This window comes from Leucoraja erinacea, chromosome 3 (genome assembly GCF_028641065.1).
Source record: "Leucoraja erinacea ecotype New England chromosome 3, Leri_hhj_1, whole genome shotgun sequence".
Classification (NCBI taxonomy): domain Eukaryota; kingdom Metazoa; phylum Chordata; class Chondrichthyes; order Rajiformes; family Rajidae; genus Leucoraja; species Leucoraja erinaceus.
Genome location: NC_073379.1, coordinates 47,336,651 through 47,350,466, shown reverse-complemented (window position 1 = coordinate 47,350,466; position 13,816 = coordinate 47,336,651). Strand labels below are relative to the sequence as shown.

Here is a 13,816-nt window from a genome sequence, read left to right as displayed (position 1 = left end):
CCTGTTCCAACTTTGTGACAGCCTGGATTCTTAGTGGTAGGTCTGGCAACCTATGTTTAGGTTTAGGTTTATTATTGTCAGATATACCGAGGTACAGTGAAAAGCTTAGCTTTGCATGACATCTAACCATACAATCAATTCAAACTCATGTACAATAGGTAGACAAAGTACAGAATATTCAGTAGTTCTCAGCATTGTAATACTTCAGTTCCTTCAACAAAGTGCAATGTCCTCAATGTGGTAGAGGTGAATCAAACAGCACCCTAGCGTATGGAAGGACCTTTCACAAGACTGATGATGGAGAGGAAGAAGCTGTTACTGAGAGAAACTGGATAATGGGTGGGAAGAAGTAGTTCAATATTGAGCATTCATCTCTGCTGATAGAGGCCATCTTAAAACTGAGCTTCAAGTCCCGGAGCTGTGACATTACAATGTTCACCATAATCAGGTCATGTAATCTGTTCAACCTGTGAAAGCCCCAACACACACTTTGTTGACTGTCAAAGGTTTATCTAGCCTTCTCAAGGCTTCTGATATTCAGAATCACTTAAACACCATTGAAAATAAACAATTAGCATTGTAAATAAAATTAATAATTTAAAACTGCAAATACCTATAAACACAAATAGTAAGATTAAACGAGAACTTACCAGTTTGAAGTTTGATCTTGATTTTATGAGGAGTTACGATGAGCGATTACGTGAAGAAGGGCTGTCCGTCTGCGTGCGCGTCAATCTTCAAAGCAGCGGTGTTAAATCACAGATAAAAAGAAGACCTGAGAATAGTAAGATTGTGAAGAAATTAGAACTTCCATATGACCTTGATAATATGAGGGTGGGAGCGGTGGGCACGTAATCGCTCATCGTAACTCCTCATAAAATCAAGATCAAACTTCAAACTGGTAAGTTCTCATTTAATCTTACTATTTTACTTCGGAGTCACGTGAGTGACTACGTGAAGATTTCAAAGCTCTGTGATTTTACGCCGGTTACGAATCCAGGCGTCACACACTGAATGGATTGACCATGGATGCGTGTAATCATTAAAGCATTCAGACATTCCGTAGTTAAGTAAAGAAACTGATGCTTTAAATGAAAGAAAAGTTTTAAAAAAAGTTACCCCTCCCAACCTTGGGGGGTAAACTAAGGGACAGAACTTAAAATTGTATGTGCAAACACCCCCAGTCCGGTTATGGGTTTGTTATAAAACCAGTGGACCGTTATTTCATTCGTCCATCCTGCAGCCACTAGGATGTCGTCAAGGGGCACGTCCATAGCTCTTGCTGCCGACGTAGATGCAGCCCTGGTGGAGTGAGATTTAACCATATAAATGTTTACTCATGCTACCGTCATTACCTCTTTTGACCATCTGGAGATGGTTTGAGTTGACACCTTTTGGTGTGGTTTTATTATTTATTTTTTATTTTTTTTATGGCTGATGAGGACCGATTGTTCTGAGCCTCTGAGGTTCTCCGTAACTCTCAGATGGTGGTGTTAGTATGTTACCACCCACACAACCGTTGGTCCTCTGGATATGCCAAGAACTGGATCTCCATCCCTGGCATTCCTGGCCTGCTCTGTTTTATCAGGTTCCTGATTAGGAAAGTTATGTTGTTCATATTGGTGGTCATGTAGTCCAACCATAGCTTTTGCAGTGTTTGGACTCTTTGTCAGCATACCACCTTCAGGGTTAGTTATAGGCGGCCCCCACTGTCAAAGTAGGGTTCACATCCCATGTGTCAGTGTAGCTTGGCCTTGGAGGTCTTAAATTGTAAATTCCCTTCATGAATTTTGTTGCAAAGGGGTGCGTTCCTATCGAACTGTGCCCTGCTTCCGGCATCAGATTGGAGGAGAGTGCTACTCTGGCACTATAGATGCACTATAACTTAGTTTATAGTTATAGTACAGTTGATAGGAACTCCAAGACATCCGTTATCTGAACTGTGTTGTATTTGTTCGGACAGTCCTATGCCTTGAAATGGCCTCCTCAGAATCTGCAGACCAACAAGTTATACGTTCATGTAGTGGATGATTACTCCCTGTAACTGGGTTCACTAGGAGGTCCCCGCTCTTGGGTAAGCCATTACTGGCTGGACTATAATTCCCAACATTTTTGGGGACCAGGCTTGAGTAGGCCAATCTGGCACTACCAATATGCCTGTGGCTTAGTCTTGCTTGATTTTTGTCAAGCATCGGTTTGTGAGACAAGTTGGCGGAAAGCATACATAAACATTCCTCCCTAATTGAGGGAGAAAGCATCCACTGCCTTGCTCCTGGATCCAGCTCGCAGGACACATATCTGGGTAATTAATGGTTAGTCTAGATGCAAAAGGATCAACATCTGGTATGCCAAGTCATGTAGTTATTTTGTTAAATACTGTCTGATTCAACATCCATTCTGTGTTGTTATTAAACATTTGTGATCCAGCATCTGTCACCATGTTATATCTACCTCGTAGATTTCCCAAATATTCCTCTCGATACACCAGTGCCAAATGAGGTTCGACAATCTGTCGTAAGATACAGATTTTACACCACCCTCGTTAATGGATATAAGCCACCACAGTGGTGTTATCAATCTGAATTTGAACAAGCACCGGTTGCATATCGCTACTGAGAACTTTGAGTCCATATTGTGCCCCCAACAATTCTGGGTAATTGATTCCATGTGTTGGGGAATTACAGACTCCTGCTCATTCCATCTGCCCCCACAGCTTTAGACTGTGTTGTTGTCTCCCCATCCTTAGCTGCTTGCATAGGTCTGAAGAACCCTCGATGGCTTTCGAGCAAAATTTCCCTGAGCCTCCCATTCGTTATCCACCATACTTGTTCAACAATGGCCTCTGCTGGCAATCCATAGTTTGCCAATTCGGCCTGCATGTAATCTGAGTGTTTGTTCCTTTGCTTGCTGTAAGTTCTGGTAATGCAAAGGCCCGTACTGCTGGGAATGCAACTACTATTTGTCAATTACACTCGCTGTTTGCCTGATGGCTAGAATTTGACTATCAGGTCATTAATATTGTTCTTTGCCCCTAGGCAAAGTCACCAAGATATTTACTGTTTTCGATAGTAAATTCTAGGTAATTAATTACCCTTGTAGGTGTCAATTTTGATTTAACTGGATGGATGAGGTAACCAATTCTTTCAAACAGGGTTTTGGTTTGCTTGACTGATGCTTCTGCCAATTCTTGGTGACTCCAAAATGAAAATGTCCTCCAAATATGCCATTACTATGTGGTTTTGAGACCTTCGTAGTCCCAGAATTGGTTTCCGTAGTTTAGTCAATAGTCTAGGAGCTGATGTCAACCCATTTGGCAGAGCCATGCCATCCAAATAAACTTCAAATATCTCCTGTTCTTAATGAATAGACACCGAATAGTATGCATCTTTGAGGTCGATGCATGCCATGTAACCATTTTATAGGAAGCTCCTATAAAACAGTAGTTAGACCGTAACAAAAAATTGCTGTTTCTAAAAGTCTGTACTGCACAAATGAGTTAAACCTGGATGAAGTGACATCCTCCATCTGTCACCTATCCTGGAAGTCAATCCTGCCCAAAATACTGAGCCTGCCTTGAAGACAATTCCGGTCCGAGTTCCAAGTCTGCTTGGAACCTATGTATGTTGTGCAGTAAAAATAATCACATGTTGTTATCTGTTTTTTAAAACCAGATCTAAAATTCATGTTATTGTCATTTTGAACAAAAACACAAGAGTAAAATTACCAACATGTAACTGGTCCACAATCCCTTGCTTCAGTAAATCCAGACCCACCTAACTCCATGGCTACCTGTGGTCTTGTGGTAAGCCCAAAGGCCCCTGATGCAGGTTCCTTTTCTCTCCTTGATTGGGAGTTGGACTGGTAGGAAGTGTGGATTCCATGTTTCTCCTGACCTCTGCTTGGGTCTTGGTCTGAAAACCTTATCATACTGAGCCTGCCTTGTCGGACAATTCTGGCCATAATTCTGAGTCTGCCTTGAAAGACGACTTTGATCATATTTCCGTGCCCAGCTTTCAAGCTACCACCGGCTTCAGTGAACTGCTTACCCCCTATGGAGGTGTGGGGTGTGTTGTCGCCTACTGATGAAGTTTTGCTTGTCGTTGGTACCTTGATTGGTCCGACAGCTTTTGCTTCCTTCTTCTGGTCTTACCTGAAGAGAGGATTCGGCGGCTGGTTTCTCCAAAGTCACCCTGATAGCGCTGTTCCCTTGCCGGCTTTTGTATGGATATTCTGCCAACTGCTGTCTCTTGAGGCCATATGCATGTGCTTCAGTATGTTCATACTTTAATTCAAACCAAATTTCGTTTGAACGTTATGTGAGGTTCAAATGACAAATAAATGGTATTGTATAGTATTGTAATTCGAGATCAGTTACCTACTGATCACTCACACTCCCCTCCATTGAGAGTGAGATTTGTAGGTAGCCCTGAAAACAGGTGCTGCCGCAGGCCCCTGAGGATACCTGCGCTGACATGGCCCCTCCAGCGGGCCTAAATGAGATTCTTGTTTTGGGTCAGACTGAAACTGACCGTGAATGCTCCTCTCCTCAGAGCAGGAGACATTTTCTAGATCTCTATCCAGGGAAGCACCCAGTGGAACCTGGATGATTGCAGAAGTATTTCTTTTCTTTTGTGCTTATTTTTTAAAAAGTTACCCCTCCCATTTATTTTATGTAAAGCTCTTTGGTGCAAGTTAACTTAAACAGTGCTATATAAGTAAAAGTTCCTTACTTACTTCCTTTCTTCTGCTTGTCCCTGGGAAGGTCCCCTTCCCCCCTGCTTTTGTACTCTGATTCAGAGTGGTGTCTTCCATATGTACTTCCCCCTCCAATGGGGAAGACATTGGGTTGCCCCATTATGCGAGGCTCCCGGTACTGCCTGCTGCTGTAGGCCTGGGTTGACACAGCTCTCTCCTTAGAGCAGGTCCAAAAGTTGCTCCTATGTGGGAGAGTCATCCTCAGATGCTCTCCGTTGAGGGAGGGTATCCCTTTCCCTTCCCGGACTCTTCTGAGTCAACGGGTCGTTTGACTTGCGGGTGGATTTTCCCGTACTGCAGCACCACCAACGGAGCTCTCCTCCTGCAACAAGTCTCCTGCCGGTTCAGCTGCCGGTGCTAAATGTCGGGAAACACCGTTTCCCGCTACTGGGAAATGTTGCGGTCTTCGGCAGCCGACTTCCCCGCGGATCGTCTCCTCGATATCTGGACCCTGAATCTACAAAAAGTTTCAAGCCCGAAAGAATGCAGGTAAGTGATTCAACTTTCCTTACCTGCCATCCTAACGGCCTGGGAGGACGCAGTGCCTCTGCCAGTCCGTCGCGCGTTGCGTTCAGACGTATAGACGCGCACGCAGATGGACGGCCCTTCTTCACATAGTCACTCACGTGACTCCGAAGTAAAATCATATATAAAATGCAATTTAGCCAATTCTTTCTTTCAAGCAACTGTTAAATCCCAGTTCTAATCACAATTCCTGCACTCGATCTAAACAGGTATGGGATCCAGAGCCAATTTCTCTGTATACGTTTTGTATAATGGCGGAGGGCAGATGGGAAATTATGGGCAGAGCTCGGTCAGTTAGCCCCATCCTTTACACTTGGGTGCAAGTGTCGAAGTAAAATCCACCACCATATCTTCACAAGAACATTAATGTCATTGTTGAAAAAAAACATCACCTGAGCAAACTCACTGGTGAAACAGTTAGAAGGAGCTGCAGAGTCTATAGCAGTGAAAGAGGCCTGCAGGCCATCTTGGTCTATGCTGGAATTCAAGCCTCCTCCATCTCCCTTTACTTAGACCAATCAGCATATCCATCTGCACATATTTTCTCCCATTTTCACTGCATCAATTCTATTTATTAATCATGGACCAGAATTAAGTTCTAATATATCTCATTTTTCAATGATATGCCCTAGAAGTGAATTATTGTTTACTGGTTTAGTCTACAGATACAGAATGGAAACAGGCCCTTCGGCCCACCGATTCCATGGTGACCATTGATTACCCGTTTACACTTGTTCTATGTTAACCCACATTCTCATCCACTCCCTACACACGAGGGGCAATTTTCAGATGCCAATTAGCCTACTAACCCATTCTGGCCGTATTAACCCAGGATTTAGGGGTTTGTGCACCCCATTCCACGTGTCCTATGTAATCCATCCGTTCCTTAGCTTTATTTGGGCACATCACCAAAGTCTGAGGTCTCACTACTTTTTCCACCAAAATCTTCCAGTTTATCAAGGGTGAGGCTCCTTTACCAGTACACTTCCATTCTAAGAGGTTATCAATGCTTTCTTACATTTTGTGTCATTACTAAACAATCATTTCTCAAGGCTAATTGTACTGCCTACCTCAATGAGTAGAGGCAAAGAACCTAGTGTAGATAAACTTATCGGAGTATCACCGTAGCATTCACAAATAAATGACTTGCACTCTCACATTCAACTTGTAGCCAACTATTCATCATTATGTACCTTTCAGTCCTGAGAACCATACCCCTTCCCTCTGTTCCAATATAATTTGTATCCAACCTGACAGTCTCTGTGATTAAAATATAAAGTGTTGGAGGTATTCAGTGGGTCAGGCAGCATCTGGGGAGGGAAAGAGAGGTGGGGGGTGGAGCAAAGCCTGGCAAGTGACAGGTGGATACAGCTGGAGGGGGAGGGGGGGGGGGGGGGGGGGGGGGGGGTAGATTGCCATATGTCACTGCTGTTACATAAAAGTGATCTTTTGCAGAAGTTCCAATTTTTTTCTTGCATATGCCTAAGCTCGTTGTCAATATTCAAGTTTTATATTAATTCACACCGATCATCAATCAGTATCCTCAGTTGTATGCACTTAACATCTGCATGCAGTAACTACGTGGTATACTTTGCTTTCAAAATGTGGTTGCTTTTAAACAGAAATGTTTGCAGATCCTGTTTATCTGAACAAGGCTTTCAAAACTCCACCTAGTCTGGTCATGAAATTTCAACTGCTAGGTAGTCATTTTTAATAACAATTATACTGATATCAATACAATATCAATATTTATTTTGCACGTTAAAAGAGGAAATAAATGAAATAATGAAATACTGCCCCCATCATCCTTCAGAGCTTTTGTCTTTAGTCGTTTTTGACATACAAGCAGTGACTCATGCAACGTAGAATTACAGTGCCCTCCATAATGTTTGGGACAAAGACCAATCATTTATTTATTTGCCTCTGTACTCCACAATTTGAGATTTGTATTGGAAAAAATCACATGCGGTTAAAGTGCACATTGTCAGATTTTAATAAAGGCCATCTTTATACATTTTGGTTTCACCATGTATAAATTATAGTAGTGTTTATACGTAGTCCACCCATTTCAGGGCACCATAATGTTTGGGACAGTAATGTCATGTAAATGAAAGTTGTCATGTTTAGTATTTTGTTCCTTAGCCTTTGCATGCAATGACTGCTTGAAGCCTGTGATTCATGGACATCACCAGTTGCTGGGTGTCTTCTCTGGTGACAATCTGCCAGGCCTGTATTGCAACTATCTTTAGCTTATGCTTGTTTTGGGGGCTAGTCCCCTTCAGTTTTCTCTTCAGCATATAAAAGGCATGCTCAATTGGGTTCAGATAGGGTGATTGACTTGGCCACTTAAGAATTGACCATTTTTTAGATTTGAAAAACTCCTTTGTTGCTTTAGCAGTATGTTTGGGATCATTGTGTTGCTGTAGAATGAACTGCCGGCCAATGAGTTTTGAGGCATTTGTTTGAACTTGAGCAGATAGGATGTACACTTCAGAATTCATTATGCTACTACCATCTATCATCAACGAAGATAAGTGAGCCAGACTCATATATAACTGTCTATATATCTGTTAAATGCTGGCAAACCAGCTATCTATTGCCATGGATGATTCCAATGCATATTCAATATCCATACATACACTCCAGTCGAGAGTATAATTCCCATTCGATTTAATCTCTCTTTTGGCCTGTTATTAATCTCATATTTATATTAAAATAAAAATGTAATAACATATGAATCTGCATCAGCATTGATCGGCCAATTCCTAACTGCACCTGGGTTCAAGCTTTGTCATGATCTCATCAGTATCATTAGACTAGAATTAGAGCATCTACTAAGACGAGATAGCTCCATGTACGGTGAAATCTGCTTAAAGAACCCCAGGTTTAGAGTGAATGGAAGAGCTGCAAGTGATGGGGAATAATGTTGAAAACGTACTTCAAAATTAAATTGATTTTAATTGATTTTTTAAAAATCAAATCAAATCCTTCAAGTGAGCTGACTCTTTATCCCCAGAGCATGAAGTAATTGAATCCAACAGGAATACTTTACTGCCAATGCTGTTTCATATCCATAATACTAAAAGGAAAGTTGCTCTGGAGGTATTTCTCTCAATAGGATGTTATAAGTAACGATCAAATGCACTGAATAACAAACCTACGTCATATTTTTAGGATTGACTTCAATTTCATTAATTTAACATTGACTTCTCCAATTTCAGGAAGTCCTTGCTTTCTCCTTCCTTCCCCTCCTCTTCCCAGCTCTCCCACAGACTACTGTCTCCGCCTCTTCCTTTCTTCTTCCCGCCCCCACCCCTCCCACCCCCACATCAGTCTGAAGAAGGGTCTCGACCCGAAACGTCACCAATTCCTTCACTCCATAGATGCTGCCTCACCCGCTGAGTTTCTCCAGCATTTTTGTTTACCTTTCATATTTTTAGGAGATCATGTGAATGCCTGCACCTAGAATCAGTCATTATTTAGCCAACTAATGCAGGTTCTGATTTATATGTTTTAAAATTTTTATTTTAATATAAATTATGTGAATTAGAACAAACCAAAAGAGAGGTAAAATCAACTGGAATTATACTCTAGCCTATAGTCTGTATCTGAATTTTGGATATTTCCAGGAAACTACCTTGCCTTTGATTCCCATACTGCAATGGATACCCAGTCTAGCAGCAATGTCTAACACATGTACAAACCATAAAAGTTTTCATAGTTGATACATCCAATCTTTCTGTTGTTTGCTTAGTTCATAATACCCTGCAGTAATAGGTTCCCTTCTATACACATTTTAGTACAGTGCATACAGATAGCACAATGGGTTAGTATTGCACCTCTGTAATTGCTTTAGTAAAAGGAGTATTCTTTGGCTCCTTTGATTTCATCTTTTGTCTGTCAACTAGCTTTTAACAATTTGTGTGAAAGGCTATTAAATTGCTTGGGTCTTTTTATCTTATCTTTTAAAAAACACAATTTTTCAAAAACTTTCTTGGATCCAAATAGGATGATCTCACACTTGCACCGATTGAATTCCCTTTACCATTGTTTCTCCAGCGTTTAAATTTGTCTTGGTCTCTTTCCAGATTCAACCACCCATTCATACTATCTGTGAACTCTCCTAATATTGGAGATGTTAAAAAATTGGATCCACAATTGTCCATCTCTTTACCCAAGGTATTCATGAAGAAAGAAGTTGAAACCCTGGAAAAGTTACATGGAAAACATCAAATGCGGGAAGGAACTGCAGATGCTGGTTTAAACCAATGATAGACACAAAGTGCTGGAGTAACTCAGCGGGACAGGCAGCATCTCTGGTGAGAAGGAATGGGTGATGTTTTGGGTCGAGACCCTTCTTCAGACAAGTCTGAAGAAGAAGTCTGAAGAAGGGTCTCGACCCAAGACGTCACCCATTCCTTCTCTCCAGAGGTACTGCCTGTCCCGCTGAGTTACTCCAGCACTTTGTGTCTAACATGGAAAACATTACTTACCTGTTCTTATTAAACAAAGTACATCACTTTTATTCTTTCTCTTTGCCACCTGTCTCTCAACTAATTTCCAGAGAAAGCAAAAGCTGCCTTATATTTCATAGTTCCCAACATCATTGTGTCCGATACTTTCTTACAGTATGTGTGACTTCACTGAATGTCTTCTAAGAATCCACACAGTCACAGGTATGTACACCTATTTATCTACTTTATTTGTGAACTCATCAAAACACCCAACTAAATTAGACAGACATAGCTTTTACCCTTTCTGATCAACCTACATCTGTTCAAATGCTCAGTCCATGTTGACCAGTGGAAACTAAAATATTACATCAGGTATTAGATGCAAAATGAGCAGTGAAGAAACTTTATGGAAGACTCGGTTCCATAATAATATATCATTATATTCTAAGTTAATCACAGGTTTGGACAATGATAAGTGAAGTCAATGCCATCTTAAAAATACTTCATTCTCATGTTAAATTTGGCTGGAGATGGAGGGAATTATAATACAAATAAAGAATTGTAAATGTATAATAGCAAAGGTTTCACAGATTTGCCAAAAAGTGAGACACTTATGTGTAATCCGACCAGTGACAACAGTATAATAAATAAGGTGTTTTGCGAGAAAGCAGATAGAATAGACATTAAAGAAACACAATTAACTGTTCTGCACAGAATAAAATAAATGTAAGATTTACACCATCATAATTGGAATCAGAGAACACTACACTAATATCTGACACTGCCACGAAAGTAACTAAATAATTTGGTGTTGAACTACACAGAGCACAGCTGTTAAGGTTTATAGGAAGTAGATGCAAGTGCTGAATAGCTATTCTCAACAACTAAAATGGGATTATTTTGATCCAGGAAGATATGTTACATTCCTACACAACCTAATTATTCGAATAAGTGAAGTCATATGTATACGTATTGAAATTTGTGATGTTCCAATATAATCTGTAGATCATGACTTCAGCATGACAGCCCTGTCCCCTTTCCCCCCCGTCCCTTCCTGTGCTCCTCCCCATCCTGACGTGTACTCATTTTTCCTGCCCTCCCACTACTTTTCTCCTGCCTTCCCCCATCCCTTTGACCTATATTCCTCTCTCTGGCCCTACATTTCATTCATCTTCTCTCCTTATCTGACACTCTTTTGTCTCCTTTTCATCTCTAGCCTTTGTCACTTACTCCTGCCATCTGTCAAACAAATCCCTCTCACTTGCATCCACCTATCACTTGCCAGGTTTTGTCTCGCTCCCACCTTTGAAGAAGGATCCCAACCCAAAATGTCCTCCAGAGGTGCAGCCTGGCCTGCTGAGTTGCTTCAACACTTAGTGTTTCACTTATGACAAACAAATCCTTCTGCAGCCCAAATTCTCCCCAAAATGAATGCAGTCTACTTTGAAGACAAAAAATCCATGTACTTCAAAGATATGGACTGAAAGATCAGATTAAGTTAACTATAATACAATGGAATGCAACTCTTATTCAGACTGAAAATATATTAAAAAAAGTTACACATGCTATTTAGTCTATAAGGCCCAAGCTACATCATCAAGTATTCTGGACATTTTCATCAAACACAATTAGAAATAATGTGATAGCTGCGAGAGCAATACTCGATTGTCTTGTGTAATAAACCTTTGTTATAATGGACCAATTTCAAGGGCCTCCACAGTGTAATCAGCTGACTATGTTCTTAAAACGACAGTGGTGTATGATTACCGTGGAGATGCTCTGTCCACTATAACCAAAATCCATTATAAAGGAGTCTGTAATAACGAAGGTTGACTATATGAGTAATCTTGTGTACAACCATACAGAATGTATTTGACTATATTTTTCAGTTGTAACTGATCAGTAATGCATACAGAAAAAATGAAAATTCTGGAAAATGCCGAGCAGGCAGCATCTGTGGAGAGAGTAACAGAGCAAACATGTCATGTCACTGATCTTTCATCAGAGCTAAAACATTTACTCTCTTTCTCTCTCCACTCTGTTACCTGACTTGCTGAATATTTTCACCATTCACTGTTTTTATTTCAGATTTCCAACTTCAGTTCTTTTTTTATTTCTCAAACTCATGTGTTATTTTTGAATGGAAGCTTTTCATGATAAAATGTTCCTAATATTTGTAATAAAGCAATTATTAATTTCCTTGAATGCTCCTCCAATTGGTAAATGTTTCGACAATACGACAATAAGCTTCAAACCACATGGTTTAATGATTTGATGATGAGTCTCTTCTGATACAATTGAGCCAATAATCTTTGTTGCCAGATAAAATTTGCTCAAGTTACCATTCATGATGGGAATCTAATAATAACTGTAGGAAAATCTAGCTTCAGACCTGATTGTAAAATGCCACATTGACAAATAGCTTTCTGTCAGTCACCGTCTAAACACAGGATGATAATTCGCTGGGGTACCGGTATTTACAGAAGCATATCCTTGCCAAGGCCACAACCTTCAGAATGAGACAAATGGGGCAAACTACATCACTGACTATAATAGAGGTAAAAAATGAAATATGTTCCATTTCCAAACAAGTACAAACAATAAAATGATTTGAAATAACAATCAATACAGTGCAATTCTGGGTTCATTGCTCAAAACCAAAACAAAAACAGCTCACAAACTTTGTAAGAGAATGGATTAGTTGACTGTTAAACATGCATCATATTTCAAATAACATTTTCATTTTGTTTAATTAGATACACTGTACCTCAGGGTGGTGCGAAATTCAGCCATAATAACCTGCAAACAATAAGAAAATGAACATTAGTTATTTTTCAAGGCTTAATCTATTATCATGAATCATTGCTATAGAAACATATAAGAGAGTGCATTTTTTTTCAGGACAACATCACCTCCATTGCCCAATCAACGTAGTTAACAAAAAACTTAATTTGTATATAAATCACCGTTTGCTCTAAAGTAAGCAACATATTGCTAAATTCTCCCCAAGGCAAAATGTGTCATTACAAATTATATTGTTTGATGGTACCAGTTGATATCCCTTTAAGACTGTTAAGTGTACCATGGCAGGATGAATGAACAGGAGAGATGAACGCAGAAGGAACTGTCATCTGCATTACATTAATACAGCCAAGAGTTGAATCTATTTGTTATCTGCATTTCATGATTAGAATAAATTACCTGCAATAATTCAAGATAAAATGCAGAAATCTTTAAAATGCAGCTCCACGGTTATATCCCATGCTTACAATAATTGGTTTTTAAGAATTGTTATAAAATTGTTTTCAATTTCTAAAAATAAACTAATATTGTTAACTGTAAACTGGAAAGATTTTGTATATATACCTTTTGAGTCTTACCATGAACTAATCGGGCTGAATTAAGTAACGCAGCATTATATTCCTTCTAATATCTCATGCCTATGATTAATGTATTGTGCCAATTTACTATAATAAAGGGAATACACACCAAATTTAACCTGTTCACAGAGAATATCATGAACCACATAATTCTGTAAAGAGCTATTTAAATAAAGTACAACTGTGTTTGAAGTTAAAGAGGGATTGCCAGCTAAAATGTGGAAATATTCAGGGCACAGAATCAATCATCCCACAATGCAAATCAAGTGTACTGGCCAAAATCACACCATTTTATTTCTCATTAAAGCATTCTTTTTTAATATTGTATTTTTTTCCATACGGTGGGTTGTATCGCAATGTAAGACACTGAAATTACCAAAAAAAAGAAAAATCAAATTGAATAATAAATGGCTTGTAGTCGAGATGAAAAAGCTATTTAAATATTTAATGGAACCACGTGACAAGGAACCAGCCAAAAGAAAAACACTTTATAAAGTATTGTATCATACACTGTAGAAAGTATTTGAATGTATTTCAAGCTGAGCTTTGAACTAATGAGATGCCACATTCGAATCTATGGATTTAAGTAGAAGCTTGATCTTCATTTATGAGTAGAGACACGATACTATTTCTCGGCCTGTGTGATATGTTTTTAAATATTACATTTTCCTGACGGTTCCCTCAACATAGTTTTGAAGAGAC

At 39.6% G+C, this 13,816-nt stretch overlaps 1 protein-coding gene across 1 annotated transcript in view; it reads right to left on the bottom strand.

Annotated features, from left to right (window-relative positions):
• LOC129695551 (receptor-type tyrosine-protein phosphatase delta-like) overlaps window positions 1-12,544 on the bottom strand; it is a 570,848-nt gene extending 558,304 nt beyond the window's left edge. Inside the window, exon 1 of the mRNA XM_055632599.1 lies at window positions 12,502-12,544. The gene's annotated coding sequence lies outside the window, so the exon portion shown is untranslated. The remainder of the gene's footprint in view (window positions 1-12,501) is intronic.
• Between the last annotated feature and the right edge of the window lie 1,272 nt (window positions 12,545-13,816).